Raw genomic sequence first — 19,168 nt, 5'->3', positions numbered from 1 at the left:
TGAGGTCACTGTAGCAACACGAAAGAACTCAGTGGACCAAAAATCAACTCGAAAAGAGAGGTTAGTCCCTGGATTCGTCTCCAGAGGAATACCACCTTACCACAAGCACCTCAAGAGGAGGCTTCTCTCAGCTCTAGGTATGTGAGAGGGACCCTGAGTTTGCGGCCTCAAGTGGAATGGACACCGCGATGCCCTGACTCGAAATAAGGCCGGATATCCCTGCAGTGACTTCAATGCAGGCTCGTCTTGCATCTCCCAGGACGAAAGGATGTCTGAATCCCCTGTGGAAAGCACAGAGAAAGACTTAGTTCCCCACCTCATCGCGACCGATAGCCTCACATCCTTTGAAAACTCCAGAGGTACGCGGAGATCAGTGCCTCCAAAGGAGACGACGCCTGACTCCTCGTGAAACTTGATAGGAGTCCCAGGATTCCTGTGGCACTTAGAAAGGGACACTTGGTCTCCCACCTCAGCTGGAGAGGCGTCCCAATTGCCCTGCCAGGCCTCGAGGAGAATCCAGAGCTGTCCCTCGCAACTAGGCAGGAGTCCTGACGTCGCTGAAGAAACACGTGGGTGCAAGGGCCATCCCCGTCGTAACTCGAGAATATACCCCAGGTTCCCGCCGCAACTCGAGAAAAACCATGAGACTTCCCCCTCGCCGCGAGATGAGGCCCGATTCCCCTGCACTGCGTGCAGAGCAATTCCTTGTTGCACATCACACATGAAAGGAGCCTTGATTTCCTTGATGGCACTCCAGAGAAACCCCAAGAACACTGTTTCAAGGCTAGAGGGATCCTGAGGTCACTGTAGCAACACGAAAGAGCTCCGTGGGCCAAAAATCAACTCGAGATGAGAGGTTAGTCCCTGGCTTCGACTCCAGAGGAATACCACCTTACCACAAGCACCTCAAGAGGAGGCTTCTCTCAGCTCTAGGTATGTGAGAGGGATCCTGAGTTTGCGGCCTCAAGTGGAATGGACACCGCGATGCCCTGACTCGAAATAAGGCCGGATATCCCTGCAGTGACTTGAATGCAGGCTCGTCTTGCATCTCCCAAGAAGAAAGGATGTCTGAATCCACTGTGGAGACCACAGAGAAACACCTAGTTCCCCACCTCATCGCGACCGGAGGCCTCACATCCTTTGAAAACTCCAGAGGTACGCGGAGATCAGTGCCTCCAAAGGAGACGATGCCTGACTCCTCGTGAAACTTGATAGGAGTCCCAGGATTCCTGTGGCACGTGGAAAGGGACCCTTGGTCTCCCGCCTCAGCTGGAGAGGCGTTCCAATTGCCCTGCCAAGCCTCGAGGAGAATCCCGAGTTGTCCCTCGCAACTAGGCAGGAGTCCTGACGTGGCTGAACAAACACGTGGGTGGAAGGGCCATCCCCGTCGTAACTCGAGAATATACCCCAGGTTCCCGCCGCAACTCCAGAAAAACCATGAGACTTCCCCCTCGATGCGAGATGAGGCCCGATTCCCCTGTACTCCGTGCAGAGCAATTCCGTCTTGCACATCACACATGAAAGGAGCCTTGATTTCCTTGATGGCACTCCAGAGAAACCCCAAGAACACTGTTTCAAGGATAGAGGGATCCTGAGGTCACTGTAGCAACAAGAAAGAACTCTGTGGACCAAAAATCAACTCGAAAAGAGAGGTTAGTCCCTGGATTCGTCTCCAGAGGAATACCACCTTACCACAAGCACCTCAAGAGGAGGCTTCTCTCAGCTCTAGGTATGTTAGAGGGACCCTGAGTTTGCGGCCTCAAGTGGAATGGACACCGCGATGCCCTGACTCGAAATAAGGCCGGATATCCCTGCAGTGACTTCAATGCAGGCTCGTCTTGCATCTCCGAGGACGAAAGGATGTCTGAATCCCCTGTGGAAAGCACAGAGAAAGACTTAGTTCCCCACCTCATCGCGACCGATAGCCTCACATCCTTTGAAAACTCCAGAGGTACGCGGAGATCAGTGCCTCCAAAGGAGACGATGCCTGACTCCTCGTGAAACTTGATAGGAGTCCCAGGATTCCTGTGGCACTTGGAAAGGGACACTTGGTCTCCCGCCTCAGCTGGAGAGGCGTCCCAATTGCCCTGCCAAGCCTCGAGGAGAATCCAGAGTTGTCCCTCGCAACTAGGCAGGAGTCCTGACGTCGCTGAAGAAACACGTGGGTGGAAGGGCCATCCCCGTCGTAACTCGAGAATATACCCCAGGTTCCCGCCGCAACTCGAGAAAAACCATGAGACTTCCCCCTCGCCGCGAGATGAGGCCCGATTCCCTTGCACTGCCTGCAGAGCAATTCCGTGTTGCACATCACACATGAAAGGAGCCTTGATTTCCTTGATGGCACTCCAGAGAAACCCCAAGAACACTGTTTCAAGGCTAGAGGGATCCTGAGGTCACTGTAGCAACACGAAAGAGCTCCGTGGGCCAAAAATCAACTCGAGATGAGAGGTTAGTCCCTGGCTTCGACTCCAGAGGAATACCACCTTACCACAAGCACCTCAAGAGGAGGCTTCTCTCAGCTCTAGGTATGTGAGAGGGACCCTGAGTTTGCGGCCTCAAGTGGAATGGACACCGCGATGCCCTGACGCGAAATAAGGCTGGATATCCCTGCAGTGACTTGAATGCAGGCTCGTCTTGCATCTCCCAAGATGAAAGGATGTCTGAATCCCCTGTGGAGACCACAGAGAAAGACCTAGTTCCCCACCTCATCGCGACCGGAGGCCTCACATCCTTTGAAAACTCCAGAGGTACGCGGAGATCAGTGCCTCCAAAGGAGACGATGCCTGACTCCTCGTGAAACTTGATAGGAGTCCCAGGATTCCTGTGGCACGTGGAAAGGGACACTTGGTCTCCCGCCTCAGCTGGAGAGGCGTCCCAATTGCCTTGCCAAGCCTCGAGGAGAATCCCGAGTTGTGTCTCGCAACTAGGCAAGAGTCCTGACGTGGCTGAACAAACACGTGTGTGGAAGGGCCATCGCCGTCGTAACTCGAGAATATACCCCAGGTTCCCGCCGCAACTCGAGAAAAACCATGAGACTTCCCCCTCGCCACGAGATGAGGCCCGATTCCCCTGCACTACGTGCAGAGCAATTCTGTGTTGCACATCACACATGAAAGGAGCCTTGATTTCCTTCATGGCACTCCAGAGAAACCCCAAGAACACTGTTTCAAGGCTAGAGGGATCCTGAGGTCACTGTAGCAACACGAAAGAGCTCTGTGGACCAAAAATCAACTCGAGATGAGAGGTTAGTCCCTGGCTTCGACTCCAGAGGAATACCACCTTACCACAAGCACCTCAAGAGGAGGCTTCTCTCAGCTCTAGGTATGTGAGAGGAACCCTGAGTTTGCGGCCTCAAGTGCAATGGACACCGCGATGCCCTGACTCGAAATAAGGCCGGATATCCCTGCAGTGACTGGAATGCAGGCTCGTCTTGCATCTCCCAAGACGAAAGGGTGTCTGAATCCCCTGTGGAGACCACAGAGAAAGACCTAGTTCCCCACCTTATCGCGACAGGAGGCCTCAAATCCTTTGAAAACTCCAGAGGTTTGCGGAGATCAGTGCCTCCAAAGGAAACGATGCCTGACTCCTCGTGAAACTTGATAGGAGACCCAGGATTCCTGTGGCACGTGGAAAGGGACCCTTGGTCTCCCGTCTCAGCTGGAGAGGCATCCCAATTGCCCTGCAAAGCCTCGAGGAGAATCCCGAGTTGTCCCTCGCAACTAAGCAGGAGTCCTGACGTCGCTGAAGAAACACGTGTGTGGAAGGGCCATCCCCGTCGTAACTCGAGAATATACCCCAGGTTCCCGCCGCAACTCGAGAAAAACCATGAGACTTCCCCCTCGCCGCGAGATGAGGCCCGATTCCCCTGCACTGCGTGCAGAGCAATTCCGTGTTGCACATCACACATGAAAGGAGCCTTGATTTCCTTGATGGCACTCCAGAGAAACCCCAAGAACACTGTTTCAAGGCTAGAGGGATCCTGAGGTCACTGTAGCAACACGAAAGAGCTCGGTGGACCAAGAATCAACACAAGATGAGAGGTTAGTCCCTGGCTTCGACTCCTGAGGAATACCACCTTACCACAAGCACCTCAAGAGGAGGCTTCTCTCAGCTCTACGTATGTGAGAGGGATCCTGAGTTTGCGGCCTCAAGTGGAATGGACACCGCGATGCCCTGACTCGAAATAAGGCTGGATATCCCTGCAGTGACTTGAATGCAGGCTCGTCTTACATCTCCCAAGAAGAAAGGATGTCTGAATCCCCTGTGGAGACCACAGAGAAAGACCTAGTTCCCCACCTCATCGCGACCGGAGGCCTCACATCCTTTGAAAACTCCAGAGGTACGCGGAGATCAGTGCCTTCAAAGGAGACGATGCCTGACACCTCGTGAAACTTGATAGGAGTCCCAGGATTCTTGTGGCACGTGGAAAGGGACCCTTGGTCTCCCGCCTCAGCTGGAGAGGCGTTCCAATTGCCCTGCCAAGCCTCGAGGAGAATCCCGAGTTGTCCCTCGCAACTAGGCAGGAGTCCTGACGTGGCTGAACAAACACGTGGGTGGAAGGGCCATCCCCGTCGTAACTCGAGAATATACCCCAGGTTCCCGCCGCAACTCGAGAAAAACCATGAGACTTCCCCCTCGATGCGAGATGAGGCCCAATTCCCTGTACTGCGTGCAGAGCAATTCCGTCTTGCACATCACACATGAAAGGAGCCTTGATTTCCTTGATGGCACTCCAGAGAAACCCCAAGAACACTGTTTCAAGGATAGAGGGATCCTGAGGTCACTGTAGCAACACGAAAGAACTCTGTGGACCAAAAATCAACTTGAAAAGAGAGGTTAGTCCCTGGATTCGTCTCCAGATGAATACCACCTTACCACAAGCACCTCAAGAGGAGGCTTCTCTCAGCTCTAGGTATGTGAGAGGGACCCTGAGTTTGCGGCCTCAAGTGGAATGGACACCGCGATGCCCTGACTCGAAATAAGGCTGGATATCCCTGCAGTGACGTCAATGCAGGCTCGTCTTTTATCTCCCAGGATGAAAGGATGTCTGAATCCCCTGTGGAAAGCACAGAGAAAGACTTAGTTCCCCACCTCATCGCGACCGGAGGCCTCACATCCTTTGAAAACTCCAGAGGTACGCGGAGATCAGTGCCTCCAAAGGAGACGATGCCTGACTCCTCGTGAAACTTGATAGGAGTCCCAGGATTCCTGTGGCACTTGGAAAGGGACACTTGGTCTCCCGCCTCAGCTGGAGAGGCGTCCCAATTGCCCTGCCAGGCCTCGAGGAGAATCCAGAGTTGTCCCTCGCAACGAGGCAGGAGTCCTGACGTGGCTGAACAAACACGTGGGTGGAAGGGCCATCCCCGTCGTAACTCGAGAATATACCCCAGGTTCCCGCCGCAACTCGAGAAAAACCATGAGACTTCCCCCTCGCCGTGAGATGAGACCCGATTCCCCTGCACTGCGTGCAGAGCAATTCCGTGTTGCACATCACACATGAAAGGAGCCTTGATTTCCTTGATGGCACTCCAGAGAAACCCCAAGAACACTGTTTCAAGGCTAGAGGGATCCTGAGGTCACTGTAGCAACAAGAAAGAGCTTCGTGGGCCAAAAATCAACTCGAGATGAGAGGTTAGTCCCTGGCTTCGAATCCAGAGGAATACCACCTTACCACAAGCACCTCAAGAGGAGGCTTCTCTCAGCTCCAGGTATGTGAGAGGGACCCTGAGTTTGCGGCCTCAAGTGGAATGGACACCGCGATGCCCTGAAGCGAAATAAGGCTGGATATCCCTGCAGTGACTTGAATGCAGGCTCGTCTTGCATCTCCCAAGATGAAAGGATGTCTGAATCCCCTGTGGAGACCACAGAGAAAGACCTAGTTCCCCACCTCATCGCGACCGGAGGCCTCACATCCTTTGAAAACTCCAGAGGTACGCGGAGATCAGTGCCTCCAAAGGAGACGATGCCTGAGTCCTCGTGAAACTTGATAGGAGTCCCAGGATTCCTGTGGCACGTGGAAAGGGACTCTTGGTCTCCCGCCTCAGCTGGAGAGGCGTCCCAATTGCCTTGCCAAGCCTCGAGGAGAATCCCGAGTTGTGTCTCGCAACTAGGCAAGAGTCCTGACGTGGCTGAACAAACACGTGTGTGGAAGGGCCATCCCCGTCGTAACTCGAGAATATACCCCAGGTTCCCGCCGCAACTCGAGAAAAACCATGAGACTTCCCCCTCGCCGTGAGATGAGGCCCGATTCCCCTGCACTGCGTGCAGAGCAATTCTGTGTTGCACATCACACATGAAAGGAGCCTTGATTTCCTTGATGGCACTCCAGAGAAACCCCAAGAACACTGTTTCAAGGCTAGAGGGATCCTGAGGTCACTGTAGCAACACGAAAGAGCTCTGTGGACCAAAAATCAACTAGAGATGAGAGGTTAGTCCCTGGCTTCGACTCCAGAGGAATACCACCTTACCACAAGCACCTCAAGAGGAGGCTTCTCTCAGCTCTAGGTATGTGAGAGGGACCCTGAGTTTGCGGCCTCAAGTGGAATGGACACCACGATGCCCTGACTCGAAATAAGGCCGTATATCCCTGCAGTGACTGGAATGCAGGCTCGTCTTGCATCTCCCAAGACGAAAGGGTGTCTGAATCCCCTGTGGAGACCACAGAGAAAGACCTAGTTCCCCACCTTATCGCGACAGGAGGCCTCAAATCCTTTGAAAACTCCAGAGGTTTGCGGAGATCAGTGCCTCCAAAGGAAACGATGCCTGACTCCTCGTGAAACTTGATAGGAGACCCAGGATTCTTGTGGCACGTGGAAAGGGACCCTTGGTCTCCCGTCTCAGCTAGAGAGGCGTCCCAATTGCCCTGCAAAGCCTCGAGGAGAATCCCGAGTTGTCCCTCGCAACTAGGCAGGAGTCCTGACGTCGCTGAAGAAACACGTGTGTGGAAGGGCCATCCCCGTCGTAACTCGAGAATATACCCCAGGTTCCCGCTGCAACTCGAGAAAAACCATGAGACTTCCCCCTCGCCGCGAGATGAGGCCCGATTCCCCTGCACTGCGTGCAGAGCAATTCCGTGTTGCACATCACACATGAAAGGAGCCTTGATTTCCTTGATGGCACTCCAGAGAAACCCCAAGAACACTGTTTCAAGGCTAGAGGGATCCTGAGGTCACTGTAGCAACACGAAAGAGCTCCGTGGACCAAGAATCAACACGAGATGAGAGGTTAGTCCCTGGCTTCGACTCCTGAGGAATACCACCTTACCACAAGCACCTCAAGAGGAGGCTTCTCTCAGCACTAGGTATGTGAGAGGGATCCTGAGTTTGCGGCCTCAAGTGGAATGGACACCGCGATGCCCTGACTCGAAATAAGGCCGGATATCCCTGCAGTGACTTGAATGCAGGCTCGTCTTGCATCTCCCAAGAAGAAAGGATGTCTGAATCCCCTGTGGAGACCACAGAGAAAGACCTAGTTCCCCACCTCATCGCGACAGGAGGCCTCACATCCTTTGAAAACTCCAGAGGTACGCGGAGATCAGTGCCTTCAAAGGAGACGATGCCTGACTCCTCGTGAAACTTGATAGGAGACCCAGGATTCCTGTGGCACTTGGAAAGGGACCCTTGGTCTCCCGCCTCAGCTGGAGAGGCGTTCCAATTGCCCTGCCAAGCCTCGAGGAGAATCCCGAGTTGTCCCTCGCAACTAGGCAGGAGTCCTGACGTGGCTGAACAAACACGTGGGTGGAAGGGCCATCCCCGTCGTAACTCGAGAATATACCCCAGGTTCCCGCCGCAACGCGAGAAAAACCATGAGACTTCCCACTCGATGCGAGATGAGGCCCAATTCCCCTGTACTGCGTGCAGAGCAATTCCGTCTTGCACATCACACATGAAAGGAGCCTTGATTTCCTTGATGGCACTCCAGAGAAACCCCAAGAACACTGTTTCAAGGATAGAGGGATCCTGAGGTCACTGTAGCAACACGAAAGAACTCTGTGGACCAAAAATCAACTTGAAAAGAGAGGTTAGTCCCTGGATTCGTCTCCAGAGGAATACCACCTTACCACAAGCACCTCAAGAGGAGGCTTCTCTCAGCTCTAGGTATGTGAGAGGGACCCTGAGTTTGCGGCCTCAAGTGGAATGGACACCGCGATGCCCTGACTCGAAATAAGGCCGGATATCCCTGCAGTGACTTCAATGCAGGCTCGTCTTGCATCTCCCAGGAAGAAAGGATGTCTGAATCCCCTGGGGAAAGCACAGAGAAAGACTTAGTTCCCCACCTCATCGCGACCGATAGCCTCACATCCTTTGAAAACTCCAGAGGTACGCGGAGATCAGTGCCTCCAAAGGAGACGATGCCTGACTCCTCGTGAAACTTGATAGGAGTCCCAGGATTCCTGTGGCACTTGGAAAGGGACACTTGGTCTCCCGCCTCAGCTGGAGAGGCGTCCCAATTGCCCTGCCAAGCCTCGAGGAGAATCCAGAGTTGTCCCTCGCAACTAGGCAGGAGTCCTGACGTCGCTGAAGAAACACGTGGGTGGAAGGGCCATCCCCGTCGTAACTCGAGAATATACCCCAGGTTCCCGCCGCAACTCGAGAAAAACCATGAGACTTCCCCCTCGCCGCGAGATGAGGCCCGATTCCCCTGCACTGCGTGCAGAGCAATTCCGTGTTGCACATCACACATGAAAGGAGCCTTGATTTCCTTGATGGCACTCCAGAGAAACCCCAAGAACACTGTTTCAAGGCTAGAGGGATCCTGAGGTCACTGTAGCAACACGAAAGAGCTCCGTGGGCCAAAAATCAACTCGAGATGAGAGGTTAGTCCCTGGCTTCGACTCCAGAGGAATACCACCTTACCACAAGCACCTCAAGAGGAGGCTTCTCTCAGCTCTAGGTATGTGAGAGGGACCCTGAGTTTGCGGCCTCAAGTGGAATGGACACCGCGATGCCCTGACGCGAAATAAGGCTGGATATCCCTGCAGTGACTTGAATGCAGGCTCGTCTTGCATCTCCCAAGATGAAAGGATGTCTGAATCCCCTGTGGAGACCACAGAGAAAGACCTAGTTCCCCACCTCATCGCGACCGGAGGCCTCACATCCTTTGAAAACTCCAGAGGTACGCGGAGATCAGTGCCTCCAAAGGAGACGATGCCTGACTCCTCGTGAAACTTGATAGGAGTCCCAGGATTCCTGTGGCACGTGGAAAGGGACCCTTGGTCTCCCGCCTCAGCTGGAGAGGCGTCCCAATTGCCTTGCCAAGCCTCGAGGAGAATCCCGAGTTGTGTCTCGCAACTAGGCAAGAGTCCTGACGTGGCTGAACAAACACGTGTGTGGAAGGGCCATCGCCGTCGTAACTCGAGAATATACCCCAGGTTCCCGCCGCAACTCGAGAAAAACCATGAGACTTCCCCCTCGCCACGAGATGAGGCCCGATTCCCCTGCACTGCGTGCAGAGCAATTCTGTGTTGCACATCACACATGAAAGGAGCCTTGATTTCCTTCATGGCACTCCAGAGAAACCCCAAGAACACTGTTTCAAGGCTAGAGGGATCCTGAGGTCACTGTAGCAACACGAAAGAGCTCTGTGGACCAAAAATCAACTCGAGATGAGAGGTTAGTCCCTGGCTTCGACTCCAGAGGAATACCACCTTACCACAAGCACCTCAAGAGGAGGCTTCTCTCAGCTCTAGGTATGTGAGAGGAACCCTGAGTTTGCGGCCTCAAGTGCAATGGACACCGCGATGCCCTGACTCGAAATAAGGCCGGATATCCCTGCAGTGACTGGAATGCAGGCTCGTCTTGCATCTCCCAAGACGAAAGGGTGTCTGAATCCCCTGTGGAGACCACAGAGAAAGACCTAGTTCCCCACCTTATCGCGACAGGAGGCCTCAAATCCTTTGAAAACTCCAGAGGTTTGCGGAGATCAGTGCCTCCAAAGGAAACGATGCCTGACTCCTCGTGAAACTTGATAGGAGACCCAGGATTCCTGTGGCACGTGGAAAGGGACCCTTGGTCTCCCGTCTCAGCTGGAGAGGCATCCCAATTGCCCTGCAAAGCCTCGAGGAGAATCCCGAGTTGTCCCTCGCAACTAAGCAGGAGTCCTGACGTCGCTGAAGAAACACGTGTGTGGAAGGGCCATCCCCGTCGTAACTCGAGAATATACCCCAGGTTCCCGCCGCAACTCGAGAAAAACCATGAGACTTCCCCCTCGCCGCGAGATGAGGCCCGATTCCCCTGCACTGCGTGCAGAGCAATTCCGTGTTGCACATCACACATGAAAGGAGCCTTGATTTCCTTGATGGCACTCCAGAGAAACCCCAAGAACACTGTTTCAAGGCTAGAGGGATCCTGAGGTCACTGTAACAACACGAAAGAGCTCGGTGGACCAAGAATCAACACGAGATGAGAGGTTAGTCCCTGGCTTCGACTCCTGAGGAATACCACCTTACCACAAGCACCTCAAGAGGAGGCTTCTCTCAGCTCTAGGTATGTGAGAGGGATCCTGAGTTTGCGGCCTCAAGTGGAATGGACACCGCGATGCCCTGACTCGAAATAAGGCTGGATATCCCTGCAGTGACTTGAATGCAGGCTCGTCTTACATCTCCCAAGAAGAAAGGATGTCTGAATCCCCTGTGGAGACCACAGAGAAAGACCTAGTTCCCCACCTCATCGCGACCGGAGGCCTCACATCCTTTGAAAACTCCAGAGGTACGCGGAGATCAGTGCCTTCAAAGGAGACGATGCCTGACACCTCGTGAAACTTGATAGGAGTCCCAGGATTCTTGTGGCACGTGGAAAGGGACCCTTGGTCTCCCGCCTCAGCTGGAGAGGCGTTCCAATTGCCCTGCCAAGCCTCGAGGAGAATCCCGAGTTGTCCCTCGCAACTAGGCAGGAGTCCTGACGTGGCTGAACAAACACGTGGGTGGAAGGGCCATCCCCGTCGTAACTCGAGAATATACCCCAGGTTCCCGCCGCAACTCGAGAAAAACCATGAGACTTCCCCCTCGATGCGAGATGAGGCCCAATTCCCTGTACTGCGTGCAGAGCAATTCCGTCTTGCACATCACACATGAAAGGAGCCTTGATTTCCTTGATGGCACTCCAGAGAAACCCCAAGAACACTGTTTCAAGGATAGAGGGATCCTGAGGTCACTGTAGCAACACGAAAGAACTCTGTGGACCAAAAATCAACTTGAAAAGAGAGGTTAGTCCCTGGATTCGTCTCCAGATGAATACCACCTTACCACAAGCACCTCAAGAGGAGGCTTCTCTCAGCTCTAGGTATGTGAGAGGGACCCTGAGTTTGCGGCCTCAAGTGGAATGGACACCGCGATGCCCTGACTCGAAATAAGGCTGGATATCCCTGCAGTGACGTCAATGCAGGCTCGTCTTGCATCTCCCAGGATGAAAGGATGTCTGAATCCCCTGTGGAAAGCACAGAGAAAGACTTAGTTCCCCACCTCATCGCGACCGGAGGCCTCACATCCTTTGAAAACTCCAGAGGTACGCGGAGATCAGTGCCTCCAAAGGAGACGATGCCTGACTCCTCGTGAAACTTGATAGGAGTCCCAGGATTCCTGTGGCACTTGGAAAGGGACACTTGGTCTCCCGCCTCAGCTGGAGAGGCGTCCCAATTGCCCTGCCAGGCCTCGAGGAGAATCCAGAGTTGTCCCTCGCAACGAGGCAGGAGTCCTGACGTGGCTGAACAAACACGTGGGTGGAAGGGCCATCCCCGTCGTAACTCGAGAATATACCCCAGGTTCCCGCCGCAACTCGAGAAAAACCATGAGACTTCCCCCTCGCCGTGAGATGAGGCCCGATTCCCCTGCACTGCGTGCAGAGCAATTCCGTGTTGCACATCACACATGAAAGGAGCCTTGATTTCCTTGATGGCACTCCAGAGAAACCCCAAGAACACTGTTTCAAGGCTAGAGGGATCCTGAGGTCACTGTAGCAACAAGAAAGAGCTTCGTGGGCCAAAAATCAACTCGAGATGAGAGGTTAGTCCCTGGCTTCGACTCCAGAGGAATACCAACTTACCACAAGCACCTCAAGAGGAGGCTTCTCTCAGCTCCAGGTATGTGAGAGGGACCCTGAGTTTGCGGCCTCAAGTGGAATGGACACCGCGATGCCCTGAAGCGAAATAAGGCTGGATATCCCTGCAGTGACTTGAATGCAGGCTCGTCTTGCATCTCCCAAGATGAAAGGATGTCTGAATCCCCTGTGGAGACCACAGAGAAAGACCTAGTTCCCCACCTCATCGCGACCGGAGGCCTCACATCCTTTGAAAACTCCAGAGGTACGCGGAGATCAGTGCCTCCAAAGGAGACGATGCCTGAGTCCTCGTGAAACTTGATAGGAGTCCCAGGATTCCTGTGGCACGTGGAAAGGGACTCTTGGTCTCCCGCCTCAGCTGGAGAGGCGTCCCAATTGCCTTGCCAAGCCTCGAGGAGAATCCCGAGTTGTGTCTCGCAACTAGGCAAGAGTCCTGACGTGGCTGAACAAACACGTGTGTGGAAGGGCCATCCCCGTCGTAACTCGAGAATATACCCCAGGTTCCCGCCGCAACTCGAGAAAAACCATGAGACTTCCCCCTCGCCGTGAGATGAGGCCCGATTCCCCTGCACTGCGTGCAGAGCAATTCTGTGTTGCACATCACACATGAAAGGAGCCTTGATTTCCTTGATGGCACTCCAGAGAAACCCCAAGAACACTGTTTCAAGGCTAGAGGGATCCTGAGGTCACTGTAGCAACACGAAAGAGCTCTGTGGACCAAAAATCAACTCGAGATGAGAGGTTAGTCCCTGGCTTCGACTCCAGAGGAATACCACCTTACCACAAGCACCTCAAGAGGAGGCTTCTCTCAGCTCTAGGTATGTGAGAGGGACCCTGAGTTTGCGGCCTCAAGTGGAATGGACACCACGATGCCCTGACTCGAAATAAGGCCGTATATCCCTGCAGTGACTGGAATGCAGGCTCGTCTTGCATCTCCCAAGACGAAAGGGTGTCTGAATCCCCTGTGGAGACCACAGAGAAAGACCTAGTTCCCCACCTTATCGCGACAGGAGGCCTCAAATCCTTTGAAAACTCCAGAGGTTTGCGGAGATCAGTGCCTCCAAGGGAAACGATGCCTGACTCCTCGTGAAACTTGATAGGAGACCCAGGATTCTTGTGGCACGTGGAAAGGGACCCTTGGTCTCCCGTCTCAGCTAGAGAGGCGTCCCAATTGCCCTGCAAAGCCTCGAGGAGAATCCCGAGTTGTCCCTCGCAACTAGGCAGGAGTCCTGACGTCGCTGAAGAAACACGTGTGTGGAAGGGCCATCCCCGTCGTAACTCGAGAATATACCCCAGGTTCCCGCTGCAACTCGAGAAAAACCATGAGACTTCCCCCTCGCCGCGAGATGAGGCCCGATTCCCCTGCACTGCGTGCAGAGCAATTCCGTGTTGCACATCACACATGAAAGGAGCCTTGATTTCCTTGATGGCACTCCAGAGAAACCCCAAGAACACTGTTTCAAGGCTAGAGGGATCCTGAGGTCACTGTAGCAACACGAAAGAGCTCCGTGGACCAAGAATCAACACGAGATGAGAGGTTAGTCCCTGGCTTCGACTCCTGAGGAATACCACCTTACCACAAGCACCTCAAGAGGAGGCTTCTCTCAGCTCTAGGTATGTGAGAGGGATCCTGAGTTTGCGGCCTCAAGTGGAATGGACACCGCGATGCCCTGACTCGAAATAAGGCCGGATATCCCTGCAGTGACTTGAATGCAGGCTCGTCTTGCATCTCCCAAGAAGAAAGGATGTCTGAATCCCCTGTGGAGACCACAGAGAAAGACCTAGTTCCCCACCTCATCGCGACAGGAGGCCTCACATCCTTTGAAAACTCCAGAGGTACGCGGAGATCAGTGCCTTCAAAGGAGACGATGCCTGACTCCTCGTGAAACTTGATAGGAGACCCAGGATTCCTGTGGCACTTGGAAAGGGACACTTGGTCTCCCGCCTCAGCTGGAAAGGCGTTCCAATTGCCCTGCCAAGCCTCGAGGAGAATCCCGAGTTGTCCCTCGCAACTAGGCAGGAGTCCTGACGTGGCTGAACAAACACGTGGGTGGAAGGGCCATCCCCGTCGTAACTCGAGAATATACCCCAGGTTCCCGCCGCAACTCGAGAAAAACCATGAGACTTCCCACTCGATGCGAGATGAGGCCCAATTCCCCTGTACTGCGTGCAGAGCAATTCCGTCTTGCACATCACACATGAAAGGAGCCTTGATTTCCTTGATGGCACTCCAGAGAAACCCCAAGAACACTGTTTCAAGGATAGAGGGATCCTGAGGTCACTGTAGCAACACGAAAGATCTCTGTGGACCAAAAATCAACTTGAAAAGAGAGGTTAGTCCCTGGATTCGTCTCCAGAGGAATACCACCTTACCACAAGCACCTCAAGAGGAGGCTTCTCTCAGCTCTAGGTATGTGAGAGGGACCCTGAGTTTGCGGCCTCAAGTGGAATGGACACCGCGATGCCCTGACTCGAAATAAGGCCGGATATCCCTGCAGTGACTTCAATGCAGGCTCGTCTTGCATCTCCCAGGAAGAAAGGATGTCTGAATCCCCTGTGGAAAGCACAGAGAAAGACTTAGTTCCCCACCTCATCGCGACCGGAGGCCTCACATCCTTTGAAAACTCCAGAGGTACACGGAGATCAGTGCCTCCAAAGGAGACGATGCCTGACTCCTCGTGAAACTTGATAGGAGTCCCAGGATTCCTTTGGCACTTGGAAAGGGACACTTGGTCTCCCGCCTCAGCTGGAGAGGCGTCCCAATTGCCCTGCCAAACCTCGAGGAGAATCCAGAGTTGTCCCTCGCAACTAGGCAGGAGTCCTGACGTCGCTGAAGAAACACGTGTGTGGAAGGGCCATCCCCGTCGTAACTCGAGAATATACCCCAGGTTCCCGCCGCAACTCGAGAAAAACCATGAGACTTCCCCCTCGCCGCGAGATGAGGCCCGATTCCCCTGCACTGCGTGCAGAGCAATTCCGAGTTGCACATCACACATGAAAGGAGCCTTGATTTCCTTGATGGCACTCCAGAGAAACCCCAAGAACACTGTTTCAAGGCTAGAGGGATCCTGAGGTCACTGTAGCAACACGAAAGAGCTCGGTGGACCAAGAATCAACACGAGATGAGAGGTTAGTCCCTGGCTTCGACTCCTGAGGAATACCACCTTACCACAAGCACCTCAAGAGGAGGCTTCTCTCAGCTCTAGGTATGTGAGAGGGATCCTGAGTTTGCGGCCTCAAGTGGAATGGACACCGCGATGCCCTGACTCGAAATAAGGCCGGTTATCCCTGCAGTGACTTGAATGCAGGATCGTCTTGCATCTCCCAAGAAGAAAGGATGTCTGAATCCCCTCTGGAGACCACAGAGAAAGACCTAGTTCCCCACCTCATCGCGACCGGAGGCCTCACATCCTTTGAAAACTCCAGAGGTACGCGGAGATCAGTGCCTTCAAAGGAGACGATGCCTGACTCCTCGTGAAACTTGATAGGAGTCCCAGGATTCTTGTGGCACGTGGAAAGGGACCCTTGGTCTCCCGCCTCAGCTGGAGAGGCGTTCCAATTGCCCTGCCAAGCCTCGAGGAGAATCCCGAGTTGTCCCTCGCAACTAGGCAGGAGTCCTGACGTGGCTGAAGAAACACGTGTGTGGAAGGGCCATCCCCGTCGTAACTCGAGAATATACCCCAGGTTCCCGCCGCAACTCGAGAAAAACCATGAGACTTCCCCCTCGATGCGAGATGAGGCCCGATTCCCCTGTACTGCGTGCAGAGCATTTCCGTCTTGCACATCACACATGAAAGGAGCCTTGATTTCCTTGATGGCACTCCAGAGAAACCCCAAGAACACTGTTTCAAGGATAGAGGGATCCTGAGGTCACTGTAGCAACACGAAAGAACTCTGTGGACCAAAAATCAACTTGAAAAGAGAGGTTAGTCCCTGGATTCGTCTCCAGAGGAATGCCACCTTACCACAAGCACCTCAAGAGGAGGCTTCTCTCAGCTCTAGGTATGTGAGAGGGACCCTGGGTTTGCGGCCTCAAGTGGAATGGACACCGCGATGCCCTGACTCGAAATAAGGCCGGATATCCCTGCAGTGACTTCATGCAGGCTCGTCTTGCATCTCCCAGGACGAAAGGATGTCTGAATCCCCTGTGGAAAGCACAGAGAAAGACTTAGTTCCCAACCTCATCGCGACCGGAGGCCTCACATCCTTTGAAAACTCCAGAGGTACGCGGAGATCAGTGCCTCCAAAGGAGACGATGCCTGACTCCTCGTGAAACTTGATAGGAGTCCCAGGATTCCTGTGGCACGTGGAAAGGGACACTTTGTCTCCCGTCTCAGCTGGAGAGGCGTCCCAATTTCCCTGCCAAGCCTCGAGGAGAATCCAGAGTTGTCCCTCGCAACTAGGCAGGAGTCCTGACGTGGTTGAACAAACACGTGGGTGGAAGGGCCATCCCCGTCGTAACTCGAGAATATACCCCAGGTTCCCGCCGCAACTCGAGAAAAACCATGAGACTTCCCCCTCGCCGTGAGATGAGGCCCGATTCCCCTGCACTGCGTGCAGAGCAATTCTGTGTTGCACATCACACATGAAACGAGCCTTGATTTCCTTGATGGCACTCCAGAGAAACCCCAAGAACACTGTTTCAAGGCTAGAGGGATCCTGAGGTCACTGTAGCAACACGAAAGAGCTCTGTGGACCAAAAATCAACTCGAGATGAGAGGTTAGTCCCTGGCTTCGACTCCTGAGGAATACCACCTTACCACAAGCACCTCAAGAGGAGGCTTCTCTCAGCTCTAGGTATGTGAGAGGGACCCTGAGTTTGCGGCCTCAAGTGGAATGGACACCGCGATGCCCTGACTCGAAATAAGGCCGTATATCCCTGCAGTGACTGGAATGCAGGCTCGTCTTGCATCTCCCAAGACGAAAGGGTGTCTGAATCCCCTGTGGAGACCACAGAGAAAGACCTAGTTCCCCACCTTATCGCGACAGGAGGCCTCAAATCCTTTGAAAACTCCAGAGGTTTGCGGAGATCAGTGCCTCCAAAGGAAACGATGCCTGACTCCTCGTGAAACTTGATAGGAGACCCAGGATTCTTGTGGCACGTGGAAAGGGACCCTTGGTCTCCCGTCTCAGCTAGAGAGGCGTCCCAATTGCCCTGCAAAGCCTCGAGGAGAATCCCGAGTTGTCCCTCGCAACTAGGCAGGAGTCCTGACGTGGCTGAAGAAACACGTGTGTGGAAGGGCCATCCCCGTCGTAACTCGAGAATATACCCCAGGTTCCCGCCGCAACTCGAGAAAAACCATGAGACTTCCCCCTCGATGCGAGATGAGGCCCAATTCCCCTGTACTGCGTGCAGAGCATTTCCGTCTTGCACATCACACATGAAAGGAGCCTTGATTTCCTTGATGGCACTCCAGAGAAACCCCAAGAACACTGTTTCAAGGATAGAGGGATCCTGAGGTCACTGTAGCAACACGAAAGAACTCTGTGGACCAAAAATCAACTTGAAAAGAGAGGTTAGTCCCTGGATTCGTCTCCAGAGGAATGCCACCTTACCACAAGCACCTCAAGAGGAGGCTTCTCTCAGCTCTAGGTATGTGAGAGGGACCCTGAGTTTGCGGCCTCAAGTGGAATGGACACCGCGATGCCCTGACTCGAAATAAGGCCGGATATCCCTGCAGTGACTTCATGCAGGCTCGTCTTGCATCTCCCAGGACGAAAGGATGTCTGAATCCCCTGTGGAAAGCACAGAGAAAGACTTAGTTCCCAACCTCATCGCGACCGGAGGCCTCACATCCTTTGAAAACTCCAGAGGTACGCGGAGATCAGTGCCTCCAAAGGAGACGATGCCTGACTCCTCGTGAAACTTGATAGGAGTCCCAGGATTCCTGTGGCACGTGGAAAGGGACACTTTGTCTCCCGTCTCAGCTGGAGAGGCGTCCCAATTGCCCTGCCAAGCCTCGAGGAGAATCCAGAGTTGTCCCTCGCAACTAGGCAGGAGTCCTGACGTGGTTGAACAAACACGTGGGTGGAAGGGCCATCCCTGTCGTAACTCGAGAATATACCCCAGGTTCCCGCCGCAACTCGAGAAAAACCATGAGACTTCCCCCTCGCCGCGAGATGAGGCACGATTCCCCTGCACTGCGTGCAGAGCAATTCCATGTTGCACATCACACATGAAAGGAGCCTTGATTTCCTTGATGGCACTCCAGAGAAACCCCAAGAACACTGTTTCAAGGCTAGAGGGATCCTGAGGTCACTGTAGCAACACGAAAGAGCTCCGTGGGCCAAAAATCAACTCGAGATGAGAGGTTAGTCCCTGGCTTCGACTCCAGAGGAATACCACCTTACCACAAGCACCTCAAGAGGAGGCTTCTCTCAGCTCTAGGTATGTGAGAGGGACCCTGAGTTTGCGGCCTCAAGTGGAATGGACACCGCGATGCCCTGACTCGAAATAAGGCTGGATATCCCTGCAGTGAGTTGAATGCAGGCTCGTCTTGCATCTCCCAAGATGAAAGGATGTCTGAATCCCCTGTGGAGACCACAGAGAAAGACCTAGTTCCCCACCTCATTGCGACCGGAGGCCTCACATCCTTTGAAAACTGCAGAGGTACGCGGAGATCAGTGCCTCCAAAGGAGACGATGCCTGACTCCTCGTGAAACTTGATAGGAGTCCCAGGATTCCTGTGGCACGTGGAAAGGGACCCTTGGTCTCCCGCCTCAGCTGGAGAGGCGTCCCAATTGCCTTGCCAAGCCTCGAGGAGAATCCAGAGTTGTGTCTCGCAACTAGGCAAGAGTCCTGACGTGGCTGAACAAACACGTGTGTGGAAGGGCCATCCCCGTCGTAACTGGAGAATATACCCAAGGTTCCCACCGCAACACGAGAAAAACCATGAGACTTCCCCCTCGCCGCGAGATGAGGCCCGATTCCCCTGCACTGCGTGCAGAGCAATTCTGTGTTGCACATCACACATGAAAGGAGCCTTGATTTCCTTCATGGCACTCAAGAGAAACCCCAAGATCACTGTTTCAAGGCTAGAGGGATCCTGAGGTCACTGTAGCAACACGAAAGAACTCTGTGGACCAAAAATCAACTCGAGATGAGAGGTTAGTCC

Source organism: Cervus elaphus, unplaced genomic scaffold (assembly GCF_910594005.1).
Source record: "Cervus elaphus unplaced genomic scaffold, mCerEla1.1, whole genome shotgun sequence".
Lineage (NCBI taxonomy): Eukaryota > Metazoa > Chordata > Mammalia > Artiodactyla > Cervidae > Cervus > Cervus elaphus.
Note: the sequence above shows the minus strand (reverse complement) of the source record.